A 27,162-nucleotide genomic window follows, 5' to 3' on the forward strand; every position below is an offset into this window, starting at 1 on the left:
TGATCATATGAGTTCAATCTGTGTTGGTGAACAGAGCACACAGTGAGATAGTAATATTGATGAAAAGTGAAGATAGGAGGAAATTACCACTAGTGTGTTCATACTGTAGGGATCTAAATCTTTTGGTTTTGTGTTTTCATCATGGGGGGGAAAGGGGAGAATGTGATGTACATAGGTATCTCAGTTGGTTCTGGGTCATGGATCCTGGTACTCTGTACATGCTCAGAGATCAGAGAGCAAGTGATGATCATCGTATCCAGCCTGTATCCAGCTATCTAATTTGTAGCAGCTGAGCTTGTTCCTTATACTTTGTTACTGAGGAAGGAGGACCCAGATCAGGATAGGCAGCAGAATATAACTGACAAGTCTTTAGAAGTCACCATGTGCAATCTTGTCATTTCAGAATTCTGAAAGGCTTCTCAGAGGTTTTTATATACAGAGAGAAAAGGCCTCTCTCTAATCCTTTTTAGAAGCAGAAGGACTTTACCTCCTACTTCTTATGTCTCTCACCCTAAATAATGTGGGGAAAATAGTGATATTTTTCTTACACATTTTTTTTTTTGTTTCAGTTCTTCTCATGGCTTTCTCCTTTCAAATGATTAAACCCAAGAGAGTGGGTTTTCAAAATTTGAATTCTTTTATTCTGCAAGTAATTTGCTCTGACTAGTACAACTGTCTTAATTATTTTATATGACAAAGGAAAATGGGGCTAGCAAAAATAGTTTATCTCACAAAGTTAATGTCAGTATTTGAGTGGACCCATGATTTTATAGACAATGGATATTCCCTTAAAGTATAGACTGTAAGATATCCACATATCTTATCTTGTCCAATTCCATGCATCTCCTCCTTCTTCTATAGTGGGCTGTCCAATGTGCTAATGGCCTTCCTCTATGGTTTTAACATTTAGCAGGTACCAATACAGCCCTGAGATCATCCATCTGTTATCCATTGCCCAGACTATATGACCAGTCCATCTTCTTTTTTGATCATACATTTCTAAGACAATGTTCTTCATGTCACTTCTCATAAAACAAAATAAATAGATGAAAACAAAAGGAATTATAAAGTAATTTGTAAATAGAAAATTAAATGAAGTAATTATATGAATGTATGCATTATATATGTATGTATTGTATCAAAAACTAAATGTAAACCTGTCAGCCAATATTAACCAATGGCACTGTGATTTCTAGACTTGAGTCTTGCCTGTCATAATACCTAATTTGAAATTCACAATTCCTTGTAAATGACTTTCAGCCAATTAGGCAGCATAGTAGATGGATGCTGGGCCTGGAGTTTGGAAGGCCCTAGTTTAAATCTGACTTCACATATGTACTAGCTGGGCAACCTAGGCAAGTCACTTAACCCTGTTTGCCTCAATTTCCAGTATTTTTTGCCAAGAAAACCCCAGCTAGGATAAAAAAAAGTCAGACATAACTGAAATGAATAAATAACAAGAAAAACAACAAATGATATTCATTTACAAGGAACCATTTACAAGAACCTAATCTTACTTCTTCCACCCCTATGATCTATGGCCTTGGAAAAAGTTTCTAGTCCTGAAGCTCCCTGCCTACATTCCTGCTTGGTCCTACAGCATCAGTAATGCTACATGCCCAGTTTGATCATCTAAAGTACACAAAAGCTTTTTGTTTGTTTGTTTTTGCAAATAACAAAGGCTGATCAGGATGAAAATTATGCGCAGATGATTATAACATTCCAAAATAGTAGTGGTCGTTTCTATAGCACTTCATGGACATTGTATCATTTTACTTTCACAACAACCTAGGCAGACAGACAAACAGACAGAGAGGCAGAAACAGAGACAGAGAGAGACAAACAGAGAGATGGAGACAGAGAGAAAGAGACAAAGACAGACAGACCAGAGTCACAGAAACAGAGACAGAGATAGAGATAAAGAGATAGAGACAAACAGAGAAGGAGAGATAGAGACAGAAATAGACAGAGACAGACAGAGAGGGAAAGAGAGGGAGGGAAGAAGGGGAAGAGAGAGAGAGAGAATGAGGAGAGGAGGGAGGGAAGGAAGGAGGGAGGGAAACGGGGTGGAGAGAGAGAAAGACAGAGAGAGACAGAGAGAGAGAGAGAGAGAGAGAGAGAGAGAGAGAGAGAGAGAGAGAGAGAGAATAATAAAGTGACTAGATAAGGGCATTGCAGACAGGAAGACCCTAGTTTCTGTCCTGCCTTTGATACATACTGGCTGTATAACTCTAAGTAAGTGATCCTCCTAGTGCTATAAACAACTCTGAATGACTAAAAAGTTGTAGAGAAGATACTGGACTTGGCATTAGTAGAAGAAATTATTTTCTTTTTCTATGAATTATACATTTTACTGCAACTGCAGCAAGTAAGTGTATGAGGCAAGACTACACTCAAATCCTTCTGACACCACATCTTGACAGGCAATTATTGCGGTCAATTGTTTCAGTTATAATACTGATAACAAAAGTTCCGCTGTGTACAATTTAGGATATATCTAACAAAGAGATTCTTCAATTCTGAATATTGCTGTTCTGGCTTCAGAAACCAGGTCTTTTGGAACTCAAGTATTTTTGCCTGGTTTACAAGAAGTCTCTCTCTCTCTCTCTCTCTCTCTCTCTCTCTCTCTCTCTCTGTGTGTGTGTGTGTGTGTGTGTGTGTGTGTGTGAGAGAGAGAGAGAGAGAGAGAGAGAGAGAGAGAGAGAGACAGAGAGAGAGACAGAGAGAGAGAGACAGAGAGAGACAGAGAGAGAGAGAGACAGAGAGAGACAGAGAGAGACAGAGAGAGACAGAGACAGAGAGAGACAGAGACAGAGACAGAGACAGAGAGAACACTCCTTCCCTCTGCTCTGGATCAAGGAGTCAACAAATCCTCTGAGGTTGGTTTTCCAAATTCTATGACCTAGATCAAGAAAACAGCTTTTTTTGGTTCTCCCTGCCTTCCTTCAGGCCAAATATCCAAATTCAATTCAATGGACATTTAAGTGCCTACTATGTACCAGGCATTGTGCTAAGCATCGAGGAATAAGTTCTCTAGAGACTCCAAGAAAGTCTAAAATGGAAGAGAACACAACTGTCTGGATTTTATTAGTAAAAGAAGCATCCAACTCCCCGAATCTTTCAATTTTTCATACCCTGGATTATTAGAATTCACATATGCCTTCAGAGATAGTTTGCTGGCCAAGAGGAATCTTCATTATCATCAAATGTTTAAAGATTTAGATTGTTTTCTCCTTATCATTTCCTTATGATTGAAAGCCTATCTAGAGATGGAGCAGGGAATAGCACCTATAGGAAATTCTTTTCTTAAACTTCCAAGTCCTGGCTCAAGGGCAAAGTCCTAAACCCTTGATCTAGTTGAAGTTTCCAGTCCTGTTGTTTTCTGTCTTTCTTGAATTTAAAAAAAATTAGATAAACAACCTTCTAAGATTAGATTGCCACAAAATTTTTATAGATAGTAATTCCTAACAAGTAGTTACATAGTTGCAAAACTCTGACTCCTAAAAGTATAGAGGCATGATTTATCAAGCAATTCATAACAATCTATCCAGCACTCCCTTCACCTCCCTGATGTCATGGTCCTCTTCAAGAATGAAGGATAAACAACCTCTGTGAGTAAAACTGGCCCATAAACTTAAACTGATCAGTTGGGAGACCTTTCTTCCTTTCTTCCTTCCCTCCTTCCTTCCTTCCTTCCTTCCTTCCCTCCTTCCTTTCTTCCTTCCTTCCTTCCTTCCTTCCTTCCTTCCTTCCTTCCTTCCTTGCTTCCTTCCTTCCTTCCTTCCTTCCTTCTCTCCTTCCTTCTTTCCCTCCTTTTTTTCTTCCTTCCTTCATTTCTTCCTTCCTTCCTTCCTTGCTTCCTTCCTTTGCCTAAAAAAGCCAAGAGCTCCCATCTTATCCAGAGCCATCTTCAATCATCCTTATCTATATCTGGCCACTAGACCCACGTGGCTTTGGAAGAAAAAGTGAGGCAGTGATCTTGCATAGTCCTCTCTCACTTAAATCCAGTTCACTTACATGTCATGACATCATCTCCTGATGGCATGGTCCTCTTTGAGAACAAAGGACAAACAATAACAGTTCCCTCTAATTTCCATTACAGCCAGAAACCTTACAATATTTTTTTTTCTTTAATGATTGAAAACTGGTCTTGTTCTCTCATAATCACACCATGAATCATGAATTTGGAGTCATAGCAATAGGGTACAGTTTCTAGGGGAGATGTAGCAATAACCCTAAGGCCACCTGACCTTGAGAGTGATGTAGCTTAAAAATGATATATATATATATATATATATTTCTTGAGCAGGACCAGAGATCATTACATACTTCAACAACAATACTAAAGGATGATCAATTCTGATGGACGTGGTCCTCTTCAACAATGAGATGAACCAAATCAGTTCCAATAGAGCAGTAATGAATTGAACTAGGTACACCCAGCAAAAGAACTCTGGGAGATGACTATGAACCACTACATAGAATTGCCAATCCCTCTATTTTTGTCCGCCTGTATTTTTGATTTCCTTCACAGGCTAATTGTACACTATTTCAAAGTCCGATTCTTTTTGTACAGCAAAATAACTGTTTGGACATGTATACATATATTGTATTTAATTTATACTTTTACATATCTAACATGTATTGGTCAACCTGCCATCTGGGGGAAGGTATGGGGGGAAGGAGGGGAAAAGTTGAAACAAAAGATTTTGCAATTGTCAATGCTGAAAAATTGCCCATGCATATATCTTGTAAGTAAAAAGCTATAATAATAATAATTTAAAAAGAAATGCTGAAATTTAAAAAATGATATATTTCTTCCCCTAGCATCTAGGGAAGATGTAGGGATAACCCTAAGGTCCCTTGACTTTGCGAATGCTATAGTTCCACAAACATTGCTGGCTGTCAGACAGTAATCTGTTGGTCAGTGATAAAGTTTCTGAGATAATAAGGTACATACCAGATCACTCCTCAAATCTACTTCTAAGCCATAAAATAAGCATATCAGTGACATGAAACACCTGGTCTCTCTAATTTATTCCTTTAAATTTATCTTATTGTTCCTAGTTCTTTGCTGAATTCTATTGGAACTTAGCCTGCTTTAATTAGCATTGTAATTATAATAAATTTTGCCCCTTGACTTGGAGATGAGCCCAAATCTGCAAATTCTTTTGAGATATCTCACACACTGGTCTGGAACTCTAACCTTTTGGGGTTTCCTTTGAACCCCAACAATAGGAGCTGGATGAGTCCTTGTTCACTGATTTGCCACCTTCATGATCTTGAACAAGTCTCTTCAACTCTCTGGACTTCTGGTTCCTCTTTTATAAAATGAAGGATTTGACCTAAATGACCTCTAAGCAGTTAATGTCCTTCTAAAAGCAAATCAATGGCTAAACTTCCTGTGTCTCAGTTTTCCTTCTTTGTAAACTGAAAAATTTGTCTGAGGTGACCTCTTAGATTCTTTTTAGCTATAACTTCCTGGGAGTCAATTTCCTCATTTGTAAAATGAGGTAATTGGACTCCATGACCTCTAAAAATCTGTTCAGCTTTAAATCTATGATCCTTGGTTTTTGTCATCTGAATTAAATTGTCATTTCTTTTTTATTCAATGTAACAAGAATTTGTTAAGTTCTTATCATATTTTGGGCATAAGAATACAAGACAAAAACCATGTCTTGAACTTCTTAGCATCTCTGACTAATTCCTGGTGTAGGAATTCAAAACATAAATATTGATAAAAACAGGAATGAAATCTGATCGTGTATATAGCAGAAAAAAAGGCCATTAGCAGACAAAAAGAGCAAACATAATGTTTGGTTATTATTTAACTATGTATTTATGTCTTGAAAATAAATTGAAGATAGCTCGAAGTTTTTTATTTTGTATGATTTACTTTTAAAATTGAGTTGTATAACAGGGCAACTTCATGATCTACTGAATTGGGGCCCTTGCCTTAGAGTTGAATATTCCCACTCTAGTGGAGACAGACATTTATTTGAATGTTTGTTTTATTAATAGTTACTGAATATATGATAGAACAATATTGATATCAAAATTAAAATTAATAGATAACTACAACACACTAAAGAGGAAAATATCAATGAAGTTATTCTGATTGGAAACAAACTAAAAGAAATAATTCCTTTGTGTAGGGAAAATTGAAAATCAGAGACAGAGCTGACTTGATTTAGTCTGAAGAGGGAATAAAAGAAAGGGATGGAGGAGGCTCTGTTGATGCTTCTGTGAGTAGGAGAACTTCAAAGGCATGCAAACCCTTTGGTTACTTCAGTTGGAAATGAGTCAACAATCTAAATCAGAACAATCATCCTTAATAGGAATGGGGCTGAATTAGTGGAGGTTCTGTAACAAGATAATAGGAAGAAAGGAAACAAGCATTTATTAAGTACCTATTATGTATATACACTGAGCTTTATTCATATTTTTCTGCTTTACAAATATTTTCTCATGTGACCCTTGCAACCTTGAGAAGTAAGCATTATCCTCATATCCATTTACAAATAAGGAAATTGAGACAGAGACTGACTTGCTCAAGGTCATATGGCTAGTGTCTGATTTTTGAGCTGATTAGAGATAATCTAATCTCTCTCATTTTACAAAACATGAAACTGAGAATTCAGAGAGACTAAATGAGTTGTGCAAAGTCACAAAGTTAGTAAATGGAAGAGAGAAGATTAAAATACAAGTCATTTGACTATAAAACTATTTCCACCACATCCCTTGAGTTTCAAGTATGGATCCTAGAAAACAGTTTTAAATATTCAGTAATGTAATTTGAGTCTTTTATGTTCATAGAACTGTAATAGGTCTCTTTGTAACCCTGAGGCTTCATGAGAGGTAAGTGAGTGTCACATTTGGGACTCCAATGGAAATGTTCCTCCCATTATATCATGCTGCTTCCAACATAGGCAGAGAATATTATGGAATCATAAAATTTCAAACCTGAAAGGTGTCATAGGAGTCATATAGTCCAATTCCCTCATTTTTTTGCAGATGGAGAAACTGAGTTCCACAGAAAATGAAGTGGCTCTTTAGGTCACATGAGTAGAAACTGGCAGAGCTGAGATTTGAACCTACATCCATTGACTCCAAATTCAGTACTTTTCCCGTAGCACCTCTGTGTTCATAGTAGCATAGAATTATGGTTTTAATGGAGTCTTAATATGCTAGAGCTAGAAAGGACTATAGAGATCATCTATTCCAACACTTTTCTTTTTACAGATGGGGAAACTGAGACAGAGATGAAATGACTTTTTTCCATTTTTATTTATTTAGTATTTTTCCCAGGTACATTCAAAACAAAGTTATTTTTACATTTGTTTTTAATTTTTTTGAGTTCTAGGTTCTCTTTATTATCCCATTCACAATTAAGAAACCACTTGTGAAGTTATGCAAAACATTGCTATAGAAGTCAAGTTGTGAAAAAAAACATAGATCTTCCACCCTAATGAAAATAAAAACCCTCAAGAAAAATTAAGTGTGTGTGTGTGTGTGTGTGTGTGTGTGTGTGTGAGTGTGGAGTATGAGAGAGAGAGAGAAAGAGAGAGAAAGAATGAGAGAGAGAGAGAATGAATGAGAGAGAGAGAGAAAGAGAGAGAGAGAGAGAGAGAGAGAGAGAGAGAGAGAGAGAGAGAGAGAGAGAGAGAGAGAGAGAGAGAAGAGAGTGCTTCAATCTGTATTTGGATACAACCAGTTCCTTCTCTGGTATGGATAGGATTTTTTTTATCATAAGTCCTTCAGAGTAGTTGTGGATGATTGTACTATTGAGATCTAGGGGAGGGGGTGGGGGGGTAAGAGGTGAAAAATTGGAACAAGAGGTTTGGCAATTGTTAATGCTGTAAAGTTACCCATGTATATATCCTGTAAATAAAAGGCTATTAAAAAAAAAAAAAGAGGAAAAAAAAATGTAATATAATCAAAAAAAAAAAAAAAAGAGAATAGCAAAGTCGTTCACAACCAGTCATCCCAGAACATTGTTATTACTTTGTATACAGTACATTTCACTTTGCTTGAGTTCATGGAGGACTTCCCAGGGTTTTTTTTCCCCTGAGAACATCCTGCTCATCATTTTCCATAGATCTTACACACACCAAAATTTATTGAGTCATTCTCCAATTGATGGACATCCCCTCAATTTCCAATTTTTTTGTCCTGAGTAGAAAATGCTATGAATATTTTTGTATATATAGATTATTTCTCTCTTTTTTGAATCTCTTTTGATATTCATGCCAAGTAGTGCATTGTTAAGTCAAAGGATATACATAAATTTATAACCCTTTGGGCACCAGTTATCTCTTTTGACCATTTATCAATTGGGTCATGGCTCTTAATTTTTTTTATAAATTTGACTCAGTTCCCTCTATGTTTAAGAAATGCAGACTTGCCAGAGAAACTTGCTTTGGAATTCTTTTTACAATTACTATTGCTAACTATATCCCCCTCCCCCCATTTATTGTCTCTCTCCTTTCACCTAGTCCCTCCTCAAAAGTGGTTTGGTACTCATTACTCCCTTCCCCTATATGCCCTCTCTTTTGTCACTCTTCCTCCTTTTCTCATATCCCATTACCCTCCTATTTTCCTGCAGGATGAGATAGATTTCTATACTTTTATTGTGTATGTATGTTATTCCCTCTTTGAGCCAATTCTGATGAGAGGCTCTCTCTCTCTCTCTCTCTCTCTCTCTCTCTCTCTCTCTCTCTCTCTCTCTCTCCTTCTCCTGCCCCTCTTCCCCTGCATTGTTATGGCAGATAATTTGCATACCTTTCACTTTCTCTCAGTACATTTCTCTCTCACCTCTTTATTTCATTGTTTTTTTTAGAAAGATATTATACCTTCATATTTAACTAACATCCATGCCCTCTGTCTATATATATATTCCTTTTAACTGCCATAATAATGAGAAAGTTCTAATAAGTTACAAATATCATCCCTCCATGTAGGAATGTAAACAGATAAGCCTTATTAAGTCCCTTATGATATCACTTTCCTGATTACTTCCTTATGCTTCTCCAGAGCCCTGTATTTGAAAAATAAAAATTTCCATTCAGCTCTGGCCTTTTCATCACAAATGTTTAAAAATCCTTTGTTTTATTGAATGATGGAGGTGAAATGGCTTTTCCTAGGTAATAAGTTGTAGAACTATTTAAGCGTTTTGACCCAAATCCAACACTTTTTCTTTTTTTAATCTTTTTTTATTAAAGATTTTTATTTTCAAAACATATGCATGGATAATTTTTCAACATTAACCCATGCAAAAACTTTGTGTTCCAATTTTCCCCCCCTTTCTCCCACCTCCTCCCCTAGATGACAATCCATTATATGTTAAATATGGTAAAAAAAAATGTTAAATCCAATATAGGCATACATATTTATACAAATATCTTCCTGCACAAGAAAAATCAAATCAAAAAGGAAAAAATAATGAGAAAAAGTAAAATGTACGCAAATAACAACAAAAAGAGTGAAAATGCTATGTTGTGGTCCACACTTAATTCTCACAGTCTTCTCTGTGGATATATATGGCTCTCTTCATCACAAGATCAGCTACTGTGGAAGTAGCTGAATCATCTCATTGTTGAAAAGAGACACTTCCATAACATTTGATCATTGTGTAATCTTGTTGTTGCTGAATTCAACACTTTTCCTGCTGCACTTCATTCTCTTCCACAATGATAGTAGTTTAGTACATGGGATAGGTATAGAGACATGACCTGTTAGAATCATAAGAGACCTAAGGGATCATCTCTTCAAATCCTTTTATTTTATAGGTAGAAAACTGGAGGCAGCAAGGTGAAAAATCCATCCTAAATCTTAATACAACTAATAAGTAGAAGTGGAGCCTAGGTCTTCTGGCCCTCTTTACCAAGCTGATTTTAATTCACTCCAAAAAATGTATCACAATTTATGGGGCAAGTAACTGGAATTTTAAAAGAGATTTTAAAACTTAATTTTAATTGATTTTTCATTTCATTTAATTCTAATTAATTTTAAAGGAATTTTAAAAAGTTGTTCCTACACGAGGCTGTTCACTAAAGACAATGCTTGCAAAAGATCTCTTCCTCAAGCACTAAGCTCTACAAATGTGGCCAAGGCAGAGTTTTTGAATTTGTGGATGTTCTTCTACCAAATGTAGATAGAGCCTGTTAGTAAAGGAGCTTAGCTCAGGAAGCATTACAGGTAGCCATTCAGCCTGAACTGTTAATGAGAAAAAGAGGGTGCCAGGGAAGCCAAAAAAGAGGCTCATTGAAAAAAGCATAAATTAAAAAAATTGTCTCTTCAAATGCAATCTCCTAATTAGTCAAGGCTAAGCATCCCCTATCCCATGCATTAACACATCATAGCTGCTAAGTTCCCAGAGGACCTGGTTTGAGGATTGAGTACAATGGCCCTTTTCCCAGAGCAGCAATTAAATCCAGCTTGAAGAGCAGATGAGCATTCACTGAGAGGCAAGGCTTCCTTTGCCCCCTGGCAGGGGTCTTCCTAGCTGTCCATCTCCCAGCAGGAACAAAAACGAGGTCTGAGAGCCAGGCCTTGGAGGGGAATACCAACTGGACAGGGCCGGCTTCAGGGCTTGGCAGAAAGTCTCTTTTTGCTCTTATGCAGAGGAAAGAGAAAGCAGGCACAGCCAGGCAGCCCTGCTCCTGCCAACCATAGGGGGAGGGAGCAAACAAAGCCCTCTTTCTCTGGGTCCCCAAACCCACTGCTGAGCCAAACCATTGGTCAAATCTGTGCCACCTTCCTTTGGCACTGTGTGGTCTGGAGATCAGAGCTTACCCAGGACCTAGCAAAGGGCTACCCCTAAATAAAGGCTTCAATCTGCTATGGATGCTTGTCTCATATTCTCTGCAGACTCGTTCAGTTACTAAGAGGGGCTGAGTGGTTTGTCTAGGCAGTTTCTCCTTCTTCATACACTATCACCATCACTTTATATTTATAGAGCTGTTAGGCTATGCTATGAAGGGTTTACCGTTTTTTCAAAGTACCTCTTATTTGATTCTCAAAGCTCTGTTAGGTAGACAGGACAGACATTGTCCTTCATTCTATACATGAGAAAACTGAGGGTCAGTGGGATTAAATCATTTGCCTAAAATAGCACAGCAAATGGCAGAACCGCTCTATTCCCAAGCCCCAACCCCAGGATCCAAGGAACATTTATGGAAATAGATAATATAAGTATCTTAACTGAAACCATAGTCCAAATCAAAAACAACTTAATTCTGACATTCAACGTTACTGAAGACAATGGAGAGGTGAGCCTTTGGGAAGTAAGAAATCCAGAAAAGGAATGAGTTATTGGTGTGATATCACCTGAGGCTGGACATAACTAATCCCATGCCAGTTTGCTCAAATCCCAGCAGGGTCAATTAATACCATAACCAGATTCCTCTCATACAAGTTTTCCTACTCTCTCTCCTGCAGGTTAATCCCCTAGTCCCCATTACTTCATCTCCTAAAGATGAATCCCAGAGGAATGGCTTTCCACACACAATTATACATTACTTACATATAATAGACATAGACAGCCGTGTGTGTGTGTGTATATATATATATATATATATATATATATATATATGTGTGTGTAATATGCAGATCTATAATGCATAGCATATGTGTAGATCTATACATATATATTTGTATATATGCATATATTTATAAATATAAATCCCTAACTAATTAACAAGTTCATTGGTGGAGAGTCGCAACTATTTACTTTGCTTTTTCAAACTCTTCCTATCATTATCAATAGTATCATTATTTATTGAGGACCACCTACTATATGAGCCATTGATAATACAAAACTGTTATTAATACCTGGGCCCAACCTTTGATCGTCTTAACAGTCTAGTTGAGAAGAAAGGACATAAGCTAGAAGTTATCAATAATAGTACAAGGAAGCTTGCCCTAAGTGCCAATGACTGCTATAGACAGTGAATGTTCCAGGGCTTCAGAAGAGGAAGAGATGGTTGAGAACTAGAGAGATCAGGAAGGTGTCAAAGAGGAGGCAGGACTTGAGCTGGGGAAAGCAGTGTGCTGGAGCCAGTTCATACTGACAAGATCCTTTTGTTAACTTTTCAGTATGAATATTTATATACTACAAATCAAAGCTTGATTAATTGTTTCGTTGATTTCTAGACCAAACAAAATGATGGAGAAAATATTAAATTTTAACAATTTTAATTAAATTTAAAATTAGTTTTAAAAGTGTGTCATGAATACATTTTCCCCCTGGAGAGCCAGTTGCTAAACATTTATCAGAGCAGAGAAACTACTTAAAAGACAAGAAGACAATGGGATAAGGAGTAAAGAGGATCTTGTAGTATTTACAGGGATCTACCTGGAATTTGCCAAGCATATATCCAATCTACATTTTCTTTGCTTAACACTTGCAGTGGGAGTGTTAATATCTGACCTGGAACTCTTGCCATCTTGATACCATTGACCTCCACTCACCTTAATCATCTGTCTCTTTAAAAACCTTCTTCAAAGCCTCTAGCTTTTTTCTGAGTTCTGCAGTGTCTCCTATACATTGCCCAGGAGCTGAAATCAAAGCAGCCAGAAAGACTTATGTTAACTAACCTATTATCCACATCTCCAGAGTCCATTTCCAGAACAGGGAGAAATGAAAACTCTTGGAACATCAGGAGGGCCCTTACCAAGGAAGGCCAGGGTGGAGACCTAGAGTCTTTGGAGAATTCAAGTCCTACACTGCCTGCAGGACAACAGGATGTTCCTGCCCACACCTGCTTTCAGAAGTCAACAGCTGCAATCATTCTGTCCTCCCCAGACCACTAATTTCTAGCCGATAACAAGCAGGAAAACTATTAATAGAGCTAGCAATATCTTTTGAAAGTAATATGGAATTATACAACTAAAGTTACAAAAGTGTTCATAGTCAAGTCAGTGTTCTGAGTCAGTGATCTCACTTCTTGTACATACCTTAAGAATGTTATTGATGGAAGAGGAAAGATTTCTTATAATAAATGACAAGAGGCAACACAGAGTAAAGCACAGAGGGCATTCTTGCCTAAATTCAGTTCCTTCCTCGGTTATAATACACAAATCACTTAACCTTTCAATGACCCAGGCAGCTATGACCATATCTTAAAAATATGCTGCCCTCCATCTGTGAAGAGTGTCTATTCTGGGAGTGCCTCACATTGATGAAATCATAGGTCCAGATATTCCACCAAAAAGTGACAAATATAAAATGTTGCAATGAAGAAAGGAAAAACAAAGCAATAATATAATGCACATACTATAGTCTGAGAGCTCATCAATTTGGCCGTTGCCTCTAGTAATTTAGATTACAACCTATCCACATCTTTAAATCCCATGCAACTCTTGTCATTGTGTTCTCATTAAATCCTCCATGGGAATCTACCAGATAGTATGGAGGCCTTTTGTTAGGCCATTCAAAATGATGTGACTTCAGGTTCAGGACTTGAGCTATCTGTTGCCTCAGGCTATATATAAGTTTGCTATGTGATCAGGCTACCCCTCTTTTCCCACCATGTATTTCTAGGGTCATATCTTTTGCAACATTTCTTGCAAGTAAGTCATTGTTGGTAGCATACAACAGTCTATTTGTGCTCATTATATGTCCATTGACTTGTAGGTCACTCATATTTGTGATTCCTTGAGGATTGTGCTATTCTTTGATTTACAATCATATAGTATTGCCAGAAGAATATTAAATTGTAAAAAATGTAGAGGATTTTGTTTATTTCAGGAAGCTGCTTGGGCTCATGGAAAGCACCATGCTACATTCACCAGAGAAACCTCATTCATGTTCTCTCTCTGCAGTTCTGACTCCTGGCTCACCATTTCCTGTGTCTGCTTACAACAAGGACTCTCTTAATGTTTTTGGAGTTATGAATCACTTGGAAATCTGATGCAATATTTAGATTCTTTCTCAAAATAATGTTTTAAGTGCAAAAATAAGATATACAAGATTAAAAAGGAAATCAAATATGTTGAATACAGTTATGAAAATATTTTTAAAATAAGTTTGTAAACCCCCAGGTTAAGAATCCTTGGTCTAAAATAAATATTTGGATATATGGTTGTCCAGTCATTTTTCAATCACATCCAGCTCTTCATGACTCAATTGGGGTTTTCTTGGCAAAGACACAGGAGTATTTTGATATTTCCTTCTCTAGCTCATTTTACATATATATGGAAACTGAAGCAAATAGGATTAAGTGACTTTCTCAGAGTCATACAATCAGTAAGTGTCTGAGACCAGATTTGAACTCAGAAAAATGAGTCTTACTGATCCTAGGTCTGCCGCTTTATCCACTGTATTATTGAGCTGCTCTTATTCATGGACAGACCAGTTCAATAGAAATGTTATTCAACAGAATATCAATCAAAGTAAGAGACATTAACTCTTAGTTCTATTTTTAAATCAGATTCTACTGAATGGTTGTGGATATCATTTCCAGTAGGATTCCAGAACTTGCTGTGATTTACAAATCTCAATTCAATTAAAATCTCAACTACAATCTCACCTTCTATCTGGAATCCCTCTTCCGTGTTTTCATGTTCGGAATTTTCTATATGGCTTTGGAAAGCATGCATTCTCTTGTCTTGAACCACTCTTGACTTTTTCTATTTAGAAATTTGTGGAAAAATTATATGTATGTATATAAAATGTGTGTGTATATTGTATATTTTGTATATATAAAATGCATGTATATAAATATATGTATGTGCATGTATATTGTATGTATGTATGTATTTAGCAGTAGAGGAGAGAGTGAGGGTCCCATGTGTATAAATAAAGTGGTTCCACGTGTTGTAAGGGCCTGTCATTGTGTGTGGCTCAAAGGGAGACAGAATACATAAATGCCTTTCATCTCTTTTCCCCTCATACTTCTCCAAGGAAAATTTCCCTTTCTGTAAAGAGGGAAACAAGAGGTCAGGCCAGAAGCCACGAATTCTCAAAGGGAGAAGGGAATACCCAACTAGAATTATGTCTCTCTGCTCCCTTAAACATTATTAATCTCAGGGGAATCGAGTTCCATTTAACTTTTGATCGCTTTCCCTTTCTTCTTACTCCTTCATCTCCCACTTTCTATCTCATATTCTGGGAACAGTAGCCTAATCAAATTTCTGATGCTATTGGCAATGGTACACATGGCAATCTAATGTTCTGTGGCTACATTCACCCTTTCTGTGATTTACCAGACCAAAATTAGCCACAGTTTCTTTATATTGATGGTCCCTATTAGAACGTAAGCTTCACCCTCACCTTCTTGTTTGTATATCCAGCACAGACTACAGTATTTGACACATAAAAGGCTTTTAATTTTTCTTTGATGTATTTCTTTATCCATTCAGGTCATTTAACCTCTAAGTTTCCTTATGTGTAAAAATGGATTTAATAATACATTATCTGTTGAAAAATATCTTCACATGTAAATGACTCCCTTAAGGAGGGAGAAGGGAAGAAGGATTAGCATAAAGGAGGATCTTAACCTCTATATCCAAGGTCTGATGCCTGCCCCTACCTATATAAATTGCACAATGAATACACATAGAAAATAGCAGAAAATCCCCTTTATTATAAAGTCATAGCAGAAATCAAGGAAGATATACACAGAAAACCATATACCAGATAATATAGAATGAAAGAACTCTCCCACTGGAAGTAAGATAACTCAGTTCAACCAAGAAAGAAGGTCTTAGATCTCACCCAAAGACATTATTACCCAAAGTCTCTAGAGAAACAAACTGGGGAAAAGGACATGTTGCAGACTGCCTACTACTCCTGTCTTCCCAAAAGTCTTTTCCATTGGCAACTCAAAGTGGAGTTTACTGTCTCCCAAATTGTCTCTAGAACTGGACATCAGAACTCCCTCTTGAGGAATCCCCAAAGAGAGAACTGGCTGAAAACCAAAGTTCTCACCAGCTCCCTTCCTTCCTCCACACAGAATTGAGTCTTCATCTCCACCAATAGAGTCCCATGCCAATTAACTTTGGATCAGGAGTTACATACATACATACATATACACACATATATAAAGGTGAGTTCATTAGGTTTGCATTTTTTTCAGAATCAAATGATTTTTCTAAATAATCAATAAACAACACATTGAGCTTGTATTCTCTGCATTTTTCAATCAGCCATTTGTGAAAATGTGACCTAATATAAAATTTTCATTTATGAGAATCTGCCTGTTTACTTTTCATGCTTTCATCAAGGATACTTTCACCACTGGGGTCCCAAAAGTCTTAGCTTCCAGCTAAGCTTGAAACTCTTGAATATTAAGACTCTTGAGAAACCCTAAATATACAAAGAATGTTGTAATAAAGATTTTTAGAAAGTTTTAGTCCTTCAGATCATTAACAGTTATAAATGTCATTTCAATGACTTCAACTCTGTAAATAATAATAATAAAAACAAATCTAGAAAAATGCATAGAAGGGAAGGAAAAGAAATTGAAGTAGAATGGTTTTCTTGCTACTTAATTAAATTTAATATGTATATTTTTAAATTTTTCATAATAGTTTTTTATTTTCAAAATACATACAGAATAGTTTTCAACATTCACCCTTCTAAAACCTTGTGTTCCAATTTTTTCTCTCTGCCTTCCCTCATCTCCATTCCTAGACAGCAAGTAATCCAATATAGGTTAAACATGTGCAGTTCTTCTAAACATATTTCTACATTTATCATGCTGCACAAGAAAAATCAGATCAAAAAGGGAAAAAAGAAAAAGAAAACACAAAGCAAGCAAACAGCAATAACAACAACAAAGGTGAAAATACTATGTTGTGATCCATATTCAGTTCCCATAGGACTCTCTGGATGCAGATGCTTCTCTCCATCACAAGCCTATTGGAACTGGCCCGAATCACCTCATTGTTGAATAGAGCCAAGTCCATCAGAGTTGATCATCACATAATCTTGTTGCTGTGTACAATGTTCTCTTGGTTCTGCTCACTTAATACAGCAGCAGTTCATGTAAGTCTCTCCAGGCCTTTCTGAAATCATCCTGCTGATAATTTCTTACTATTCCATAACATTCATATTCTATAACTTATTCAGCCATTCCCCAAATGATGGGCATCTACTCAGTTTCCACTACAAAAAGGGCTGACACAAATATCTTTGCATATGTGGTTCCCTTCCCAATATACATATTTTTAAAACAAATTGAATAAAGTTTATAATTTTGTGTATAAGTTTTTGTCCTTATTTGATGGGTTAAATTAATAGTTTTAAACTTTATATTTTTAAAAAAAGAAAATGAAATTCTTCTCTAGGGCTTACTGGCTTTTCTCTGCTTTCCTATCCCTCAATGTTTCAAAACTAGTCTGAAATTCCAATTTTCTCCTCCCAGAATGGTGATGAAAGTGACCAATCATCAGATGGTGCAAGATTCCTTTAGTTTGAGGTTTATTGAATCTACTCATTCAATTAGTTAACAAGAATTTATTTAGGAAATGCTATGTGCTATACACTTTGATAAGTGCTGGGGAAAAGGCAGAAATGCAAAAACTGTCCCTGTTCTCAGGGAGCTTGCATGCTGATTAGAAAAACAAGATAAAAATAAATAGGTACATCCTAATTAATCTGGCATACAGAATCCTGGGCTCTAGTATACTACCAACTCATTAAATAGTAAGAAGTCATTTCTCTTAGATGGATCTTCATTTCCCTATCACAAATTTAGGGGTGATAACATTTGTTCCTTAAAGATAACCTTAAAAATATGTTCCCTTTAAGAAAATCCAGCTGATTTTATCCAAATTTCAAAAAATAAATCACACTTAAGGATAATTTTACAAAATTGTTTATTATACAATCTTAATAGAGCAATTTAAATTTTCGTCTTTTTTCAGAAATTTTATAAAGTGAGATGCAATTGTATAGCACTTTGAAATACTTAGATAAAAGATTTGGGGAAAGTATTTGAAAAAAAAGAAAAGAAAAAGGAATGTGATCATCCATGTACTTGAATTGGTATGCAATTAATTACAGGGTGGGGGAGAGATGGACAATTGGACTTGAAATTACATAGGTCCTTCAATAAAAACATGAAATTAATAAGAAAACTCTGTTCTTTGATATCTAATAACAAAATATCCTATGCCCCTTCCCCATGTTCCTGAAGTCCTCATTTCTCTGAAACCAATCCCTCCATTTGGGAGTTCCTGGAATTTCAGCCTGAATCCATCCAAATAACAAAACATACAGCAAAAGTGATCAGAGTTAAAAATAGGAATTTCCTGTCTGAGTCTCTTTTAGCTTAGAGAAGAAATGACACAAGATGAAAATTAAAGAGATGTGAAATCAGACATTTTACCAGGCCACAGCATGACCTATGTTTTGTCTAGCTAATCAAATAAATCAGGTCATTATACATGTTGATGCTGGACACACACACACACACACACACACAGGAATGAAAATTTTCAGTATGATTAGCATTCCTTGAAGCCCAGAGACTGGGTCAATGCTTAGGTTAACAGGGTCATCCCCAGAGTCAAAATCCAGGTGGGAGCAGGGTCTTGGATTGTTTCTCACAACAGTAACCCTATGCTTATACTATGCCAGTAGTTCTCAGGATGCTGGGAAATTTCTAGAATTTCCTTCAATAAATTAGGATTGTCTTAAAGAGGAAATAAGATTGACTTTTTTTTCCAGAGAGGAAACCCCCATGAGAAATTAGCTTTGTGCCCCGTGGCACAAAGAACTAGAACTATCTTGACCCTTGAAGTTTGGACTAAATGTGATCAATGGACGAGTGCAAAGAGGTCAGAAACATCGTCATTGACTAGTAGTCAATAATATAAACTGGAAAATGTAGTGCTCCTAAGGAGACGCCATAAGGTCCAAGGCCATGTTTGTTAAATAGAACTGAATATTAGCTAACCAAGGGAGCACCAGTGTCCTAAAAGATATGATCTCTCCCATCTAACATTTTTAAATTTTAAAATGAACATCAAAAGCAACTTTGAAAGCAAAGATCTGCCCAGCCTGAAGGATACATGTGAGAACAGAGAAAAATAATATCTGCCATGTTATTTTGACAGTATTTGGAAAAAGAATGCAATAATTATATAAATGGGAAGTCTATTCTTTGTTCTTAAAATAGTCTCTGGCAGGGAAACAAACCAGATAAATATCACAAAATCCTAATATCTTAAAGTTAGAAGAGATTTTGTTATTATCTAGTCTAACCCTCTACTCAAAGGCCCACTAAAACCTCTCTGAAAGATGTCATCCAGTTTCTTCATAAACACTTCCAATGATAGCTTATTTTCTAACATTTTTTATATTATTAGATAGCTCTGTTTTATAAGAAGCTCTTCCTTAAAGTGAACTCATCTCTGCCTTCCTATGTTCCATCTGTTGGTTCTCATTTTACTCTCAAAGTCATTATAAAAAATTTTAATCTCCCTTTTACATGATATCTCTGTAAATATGTGAAGATGATTATCATGTGCCATCAAAACCTGTTCCTTCTCCAAGTTAAACATGTCTAATTCCTACAATCATTCCTCATCTGGCAATTAGGAGTACAGTAGAGAGAGCACTGGACCTAGAATCAGAAATGGTAGAAAGTTCTAATCCTAACTCAGATATTTACTAGCTGTGTGATTTTAAGCAAATCTGTCTGCCTTTCTTTCCTGATCTATAAAACTGAAATACTAATAATCACTCAAAGTTTTTTTTTTTGAAGTTAAAATGAAAACTTTTGTAAAGCTTTTTGCAAACCTCAATTCGTTGTCATTGAATCATTTTATTCTGTCCAACTCCTCATGATTCCATTTGGGATTTTCTTGACAGGGATACGAGAGAGCCAGTTAGGGCTGCCATTTCCTTTTCCAGTTCGTTTTATGGTTGAAAAACTTATATAAACAGGGTTAAGTGACTCATCCAGGGTGACATACCTAATAAGTGTCTGAGGCTGGATTTGGACTTAGTTCTTCCTGATTCTAAACCTGGTGTTCTTGTGCCATCCAACTGCTGTTAGCTGCTAAAGTGTTTTATAAATGTGTGCTGGTGCTGGTGTGCTGATAGTGCTGGTGCTGGTGCTGGTGTGCTGACAGTGCTGGTGGTGCTGGTGCTGGTGCTGGTGTGCTGACAGTGCTGGTGGTGCTGGTGCTAGTGCTGGTGATGCTCATGGTGCTGATGATGATAGTGCTGGTGCTGGTGCTGGTGGTACAAGTATAGTAGAAACAAATTTGTGTTAAATTTGGACTAAAATAGTCAAAAATATATTTCTTGTTGATTTTCTTTTTTTTTTAATTTTTTTTTATTATAGTAACTTTTTAATGACAGAATCCATGCCAGGGTGATTTTTTTACAGCATTATCCCTTGCACTCACTTCTTTTTTTTTTTTTATTTAATAGCCTTTTATTTACAGGTTATATGCATGGATAACTTTACAGCGTTAACAATTGCCAAACCTCTTGTTCCAATTTTCACCTCTTACACCCACCCCTCCCTAGATGGCAGGATGACCAGTAGATGTTAAATACATTAAAATATAAATTAGATACACAATAAGTATACATGACCAAAACATTATTTTGCTGTATAAAAAGAATCAGACTCTGAAATATTGTACAATTAGCTTGTGAAGGAAATCAAAAATGCAAATGGGCATAAATATAGGGATTGGGAATTCAATGTAATGGTTTTTAGTTATCTCCCAAAGTTCTTTCTCTGGGCATAGTTGGTTCAGTTCATTACTGCTCCATTGGAAATGATTTGGTTGATCTCATTGCTGAGGATGGCCAGGTCCATCAGAATGGTCATCATATAGTATTGCTGTTGAAGTATATAATGATCTCCTGGTCCTGCTCATTTCACTCAGCATCAGTTCGTGTAAGTCTCTCCAGGCCTTTCTGAAATCATCCTGTTGGTAATTTCTTACAGAACAGTAATATTCCATAATATTCATATACCACAATTTATTCAGCCATTCTCCAATTGATGGACATCCATTCAGTTTCCAGTTTCTAGCCACTACAAAAAGGGCTGCCACAAACATTCGCCTTGCACTCACTTCTATTCTGATTTTTCCCTCCACCCTCCACCCCCTCCCCTAGATGGCAAGCAGTCCTATATATGTTGAGTATGTCGTAGTATATCCTAGATACAATGTATGTGTGCAGGACCAAACAGTTTTCTTGTTGCACAGGAAGAATTGGATTCAGAAGGTAGAAATAACCCAGGAAGAAAAACAAAAATGCAAACAGTTTACATTCATTTCCCAGTGTTTTTTCTTTGGGTGTAGTTGCTTCTGTCCATCATTGATCAATTGAAACTGAATTAGATCCCTTTGTCAAAGAAATCCACTTCCATCAGAGTACATCTTCATATAGTATTGTTGTTGACGTATATAATGATCTCTTGGTTCTGCTCATTTCACTTAGCATCAGTTCATGTAAGTCTCTCCAAACCTCTCTGTATTCATCCTGCTGGTCATTTCTTACAGAACAATAATATTCCATAACATTCATATACCACAATTTACCCAACCATTCTCGAATTGATGGGCATCCACTCAGTTTCCAGCTTCTAGCCACTACAAACAGGGCTGCCATAAACATTTTGGCACATACAGGTCCCTTTCCCTTTAGTATCTCCTTGGGGTATAAGCTCAGTAGAAACACTGCTGGATCAAAGGGTATACACAGTTTGATAACTTTTGGGGCATAATTCCAGATTGCTCTCCGGAATGGTTGGATTCGTTCACAACTCCACCAACAATGTATCAGTGTCCCAGTTTTCCTGCATCCCCTCCAACAATCATCATTATTTTTTCCTGTCATCTTAGCCAATCTGACAGGTATGTAGTGGTATCTCAGAGTTGTCTTAATTTGCATTTCTCTGATTAATAATGATTTGGAACACTCTTTCATATGAGTGATAATAATTTCAATTTCATCATCTGAAAATTGTCTGTTCATATCCTTTGACCATTTGTCAGTTGGAGAATGGCTTGGTTTCTTATAAATTAGAGTCGGTTCTCTATATATTTTGGAAATGAGGCCTTTATCAGAACCTTTAACTGTGAAGATGTTTTCCCAGTTTGTTGCTTCCCTTCTAATCTTGTTTACATTAGTTTTCTTTGTACAGAAGCTTTTTAATTTGATGTAATCAAAATTTTCTATTTTGTGATCAATAATGGTCTCTAGTTCATCTTTAGTCACAAATTTCTTCCTCCTCCACAAGTCTGAGATAAACTATCCTATGTTCCTCCAATTTGTTTATAATCTCATTCTTTATGTCTAAATCATGGACCCATTTTGATCTTATCTTGGTATACGGTGCTAAGTGTGGGTCCATGCCTAATTTCTGCCATACTAATTTCCAGTTATCCCAGCAGTTTTTGTCAAATAATGAATTCTTATCCCAAAAGTTAGGATTATTGCTATAGTTAGCTATTCTGTCTTGTGAACCTAACCTGTTCCACTGATCAACTAATCTATTTCTTAGCCAATACCAAATGGTTTTGGTGACTGCTGCTTTATAATATAGTTTTAGATCAGGTACAGCTAGGCCACCTTCATTTGATTTTTTTTTTCATTAATTCTTTTGAGATTCTTGACCTTTTATTATTCCATATGAATTTTGTTGTTATTTTTCCTAGATCATTAAAATATTTTCTTGGAAGTCTGATTGGTATAGCACTAAATAAATAGATTAGTTTAGGGAATATTGTCATCTTTATTATATTTGCTCAACCTATCCAGGAGCACTTAATATTTTTCCAATTATTTAAGTCTGACGTTTTTTGTGTGGAAAGTTTTTTGTAATTTTGCTCATATAATTCCTGACTTTCCTTTGGTAGATAGATTCCCAAATATTTTATGCTGTCGACAGTTATTCTGAATGGAATTTCTCCTTGTATCTCTTGCTGTTGGATTTTGTTGGTGATGTATAAAAATGCTGAGGATTTATGGGATTTATTTTATAACCTGCAACTTTGCTAAAGTTATGGATTATTTCTAATAGCTTTTTAGTAGAATCTCTGGGGTTCTCTAACTATATCATCATATCATCTGCAAAGAGTGATAGTTTGGTTTCCTCACTGCCTATTCTGATTCCTTTAATCTCTTTCTCGACTCTTATTGCCGAGGCTAGTGTTTCTAATGCAATATTGAATAGTAATGGTGACAGTGGGCAACCTTGCTTCACTCCAGATCTTACTGGGAAAGGTTCCAGTTTTTCCCCAATGCATATGATGCTTACTGATGATTTTAAATATATGCTCCTGACTATTTTAAGAAAAAGTCCATTTATTCCTATACTCTCAAGTGTTTTTATTAGGAATGGATGTTGGATTTTATCGAATGCTTATTGAGATGATCATATGGTTTTTGTTAGTTTGCTTATTGATATAGTCAATTATGCTAATAGTTTTTCTAATATTGAACCAGCCCTGTATTCCTGGTATAAATCCTACTTGGTCATAGTGTATTATCCTGGGAATGATTTTCTGTAATCTTTTTGCTAATATTTTATTTAAGATTTTAGCATCGATATTCATTAAGGAGATTGGTCTATAATTTTCTTTCTCTGTTTTCAGCCTACCTAGTTTAGGTATCAGTACCATGTTTGTGTCGTAAAAGGAGTTTGGTAGGACTCCTTCAATCCCTATTTTTTCAAATAGTTTATATAGCATTGGGGTTAATTGTTCTTTAAATGTTTGGTAGAATTCACATGTAAATCCATCTGGTCCTGGGGATTTTTTCTTAGGGAGTTGGTTAATAGCTTGTTCTATTTCTTTTTCTAAGATGGGACTGTTTAGGATATTTACTTCTTCCTTTGTTAATCTGGGCAAGCTATATTTTTGAAGGTATTCTTCCATTTCATTTAAATTGTCAAATTTATTGCCATAAAATTGGGCAAAGTAATTCCTAATTATTGCTCTAATTTCCTCTTCATTAGTGGCGAGTTCTCCCTTTTCATTTTTAAGACTAACAATTTGATTTTCCTCTTTCCTTTTTTTAATCAGATTTACTAAGGGTTTGTCTATTTTGTTGATTTTTTCATAGAACCAACTCTTAGTTTTATTAATTAATTCAATAGTTTTTTTATTTTCAATTTTGTTGATCTCTCCTTTTATTTTTAGAATTTCAAGCTTAGTGTTTGACTGGGGGTTTTTAATTTGTTCCTTTTCTAGCATTTTTGGTTGCAAGCTCAATTCGTTGACCTTCTCTTTCTCTATTTTATGCCTCTAGAGATATGAAATTTCCCCTTATTACTGCTTTGGCTGCATTCCACACATTTTGGTATGATGTCTCATTATTGTCATTTTCTTGGGTGAAGTTATTAATTATTTCTATGATTTGCTGTTTCACCCAATCATTCTTTAGTATGGTTGATTTTCAATAATTGCCCACTAGGTGATTTTTTCATTGCAATTTCATAGTCATAGCCTATCTACTATCCCATCCCCTTCCTTATACTTCAAAAGGACTTTAAATGAAAAAGGAAGGAAGAGGGAGAAAATTGCCTATGTAAAACTACCTATATAGATACTATTAGGGTGGGAGCTACCCTAGGGTCCCTGAACTTGTTTTTTTTTTAAATATTTTGATAACTATATTTCAAAACAATTGGTTTTCTTTGTAATGTTATTTATCTAAAGCATTTTTAAAATGCTGTTCTGTAAAGAGATCCATTGTCTTCACCAGATCGCCAAAGATGTCTCCATGCAAAAAATAAAAACAAACAATGTTAATGGATTATAAACCCTAACTCAGAGATTAGCTTCATAGTATAGGAAGATTAGAAAGCAGTAGTGTCTAGCAATTTACAAAAGATGAAATCTAAGAAAATAAGTCAAAAGCTTAAAATCTGCAGTGACAGATAAGCAAATACAAATGCATAAAGAAAAAAATCCAGTAAAATTAGATAAATCATGGAGGAAGATTTTACTTTGTAAGTATAACTAAGACTTAGTGGAGTACTAGTACTGGGGTCCACTTCTAGAATAGTGTATCTCATTCAAAAAGATAAATAAAAGTTCAGGGATTGAGTAGCAAAATAAATTATACTAACATGAGGAAAAGGTGAACTCAAAGGGGAGAAGTCTGGGAGAGAATGTTTGGATAAAAATAAAAGGAGGGAGAAAAAGATGCACTATTATGGTAAAAGTATGCTATCAACTAGCTAGAAGGAAAAAATATATGAAAAATTTGGGAAACAGATTATAAACCTGACAGGGAAGCGTACTAGGAAGCATACTATTTCATGATGGAAAATTTCAATTATTTGGAAATATTGTGGAGTTTTCTCTCCATCAAAAGCAAGTAGATGATATATTCTTATACATCAAAAGGTAGAAAAATTACTAAGAGAAAATACTATTCTGGACCTAAATGGCCAACAGAACTGGTTGCTAAAGTAGCAATTATGAGAACTTTGGGGAGAAATGACTGTTCCATTTTGGAATCTGTGGCAGAAGAAAGGAGAGCTGAGCAAACACCTTATCTGAGAGATATTTTGAAAAGTTCAAAGAAAAGATTTTTTAATAGTATTTTTTCCAATGACATGTAAACATAGTTTTTAACATTTATTTTAAATAAGATTTTGAGTTCTGATTTTTTTCTTTCCCCTCTTTCCCCTCCCCATAATTGCAAGCAATCTGATATAGGTTATACATTGTGCAATCATATTAAACATATTTCCACATTAGTCGTGTTATGAAAGAAAAAAAGCAAAAGGGAAAAACCACAAAAAATAAAAATAAAAAAGTGAAAATAGTATGGTTCAATATGCATTCAGATATTATAGTTCTTTCTCGGGATATGGATATGGATCATTTTTTATCATGAGTCTTGGTATTGTTTTGATTCATTGTATTGCTGAGAAGAGCTAAGTTAATCATAGTTGATCATTATACAATGTTGCTGTACCTTATTCAATGTTCTTTTGGTTCTGCTCACTTCACTCAGCATCAGTACCTGTAAGTCTTTCCAAGTTTTTTCTAAAATCTACCTGCTCATCATTTCTTATAGTACAACAGTATTTCATTACATTCATATACAATGACCTGTTCAGCCATTCCCCAACTGACGGAGATTCCCTCAATTTGCAATTCTTTGCTACCACAAAAAAGCTCTTATAACTATTTTTGTACATTGGACTAAAATTTAAAGGGAAAGTAGGCCCAAGAGGAATGGAAAATTCTCAAGAATGAAATCCTGAATATACAAACAGGAATAATTTTGATGAGGAGGAAGAATTATCTAAAGGATATGCTGTGCATTCACAGTGAATTAATTAATCAAATTAGGCTTTTAAAAGACAAACATAGAAGAATAGAGATAAGAGCTGATAATGAGGAATTAACACAAAAATATAGACTAATCCTGTCAAAACAGTGTCAAAATAATGCTCAAGATGAACTGATGCTGGCAAAGAAAGCCAAGGAAAACAAAAATAACTCTTGGGCAGTGAATATAGAGTAGATCTTGAGTCAAAAAGACTTGAGTTCAAATTCTATTTCAGATACTTATTAGCTATTTGACCCTAGGTAAATCACTTAATCTCTCTGTGACTTACTTTCCTCATCTGTAAAATTGGGAGAGTAATGCCTCAAAACAATAACTCAAATTTACTCCATTGGGTTGTTATACATATTGAGTTAAAATGTGTGTAGTACTTTGCTAACCTAAAAACCCTCTGTATGAATGTTTATTCTTGTGGTGGTGGTTTTTATTCTAGGGAAAATAAGAGGTTCAAAAAGAACAACGTGATAGAATGGGAAAAAATGCTAAATTTGGAATCAGTGGTCCTTGGTTTAAATCCTAACTCTTTTACTACCTATGTGACATTGAATAAGTCTCTTAATATAACTACTAGGTTTCTATTTATAAAATAAAAGGGTGGTATTAGATTACTTCTAAATTCTCTTCTAGTTCTAAATCTATGATTCTTTGAAAAAAAGACATGGAACTAATATCAAGTTGGATAAGAGATGGTAATAGATAAAGGAAAGAGGGTAGAACTATTTAATTCATGTTGAGTTTGTTTTCTTTGCTAAGAATGAATTTAAAACTGGAAAGATCAGAACAAAAATAAAGAATTGAAACCCAGGATGAGATGCTAATAAGGAAGACTAAGATTAATGAGTTCAAATCAATTTGATTATAAATCAACATGA

Source organism: Sarcophilus harrisii, chromosome 2 (assembly GCF_902635505.1).
Source record: "Sarcophilus harrisii chromosome 2, mSarHar1.11, whole genome shotgun sequence".
Classification (NCBI taxonomy): domain Eukaryota; kingdom Metazoa; phylum Chordata; class Mammalia; order Dasyuromorphia; family Dasyuridae; genus Sarcophilus; species Sarcophilus harrisii.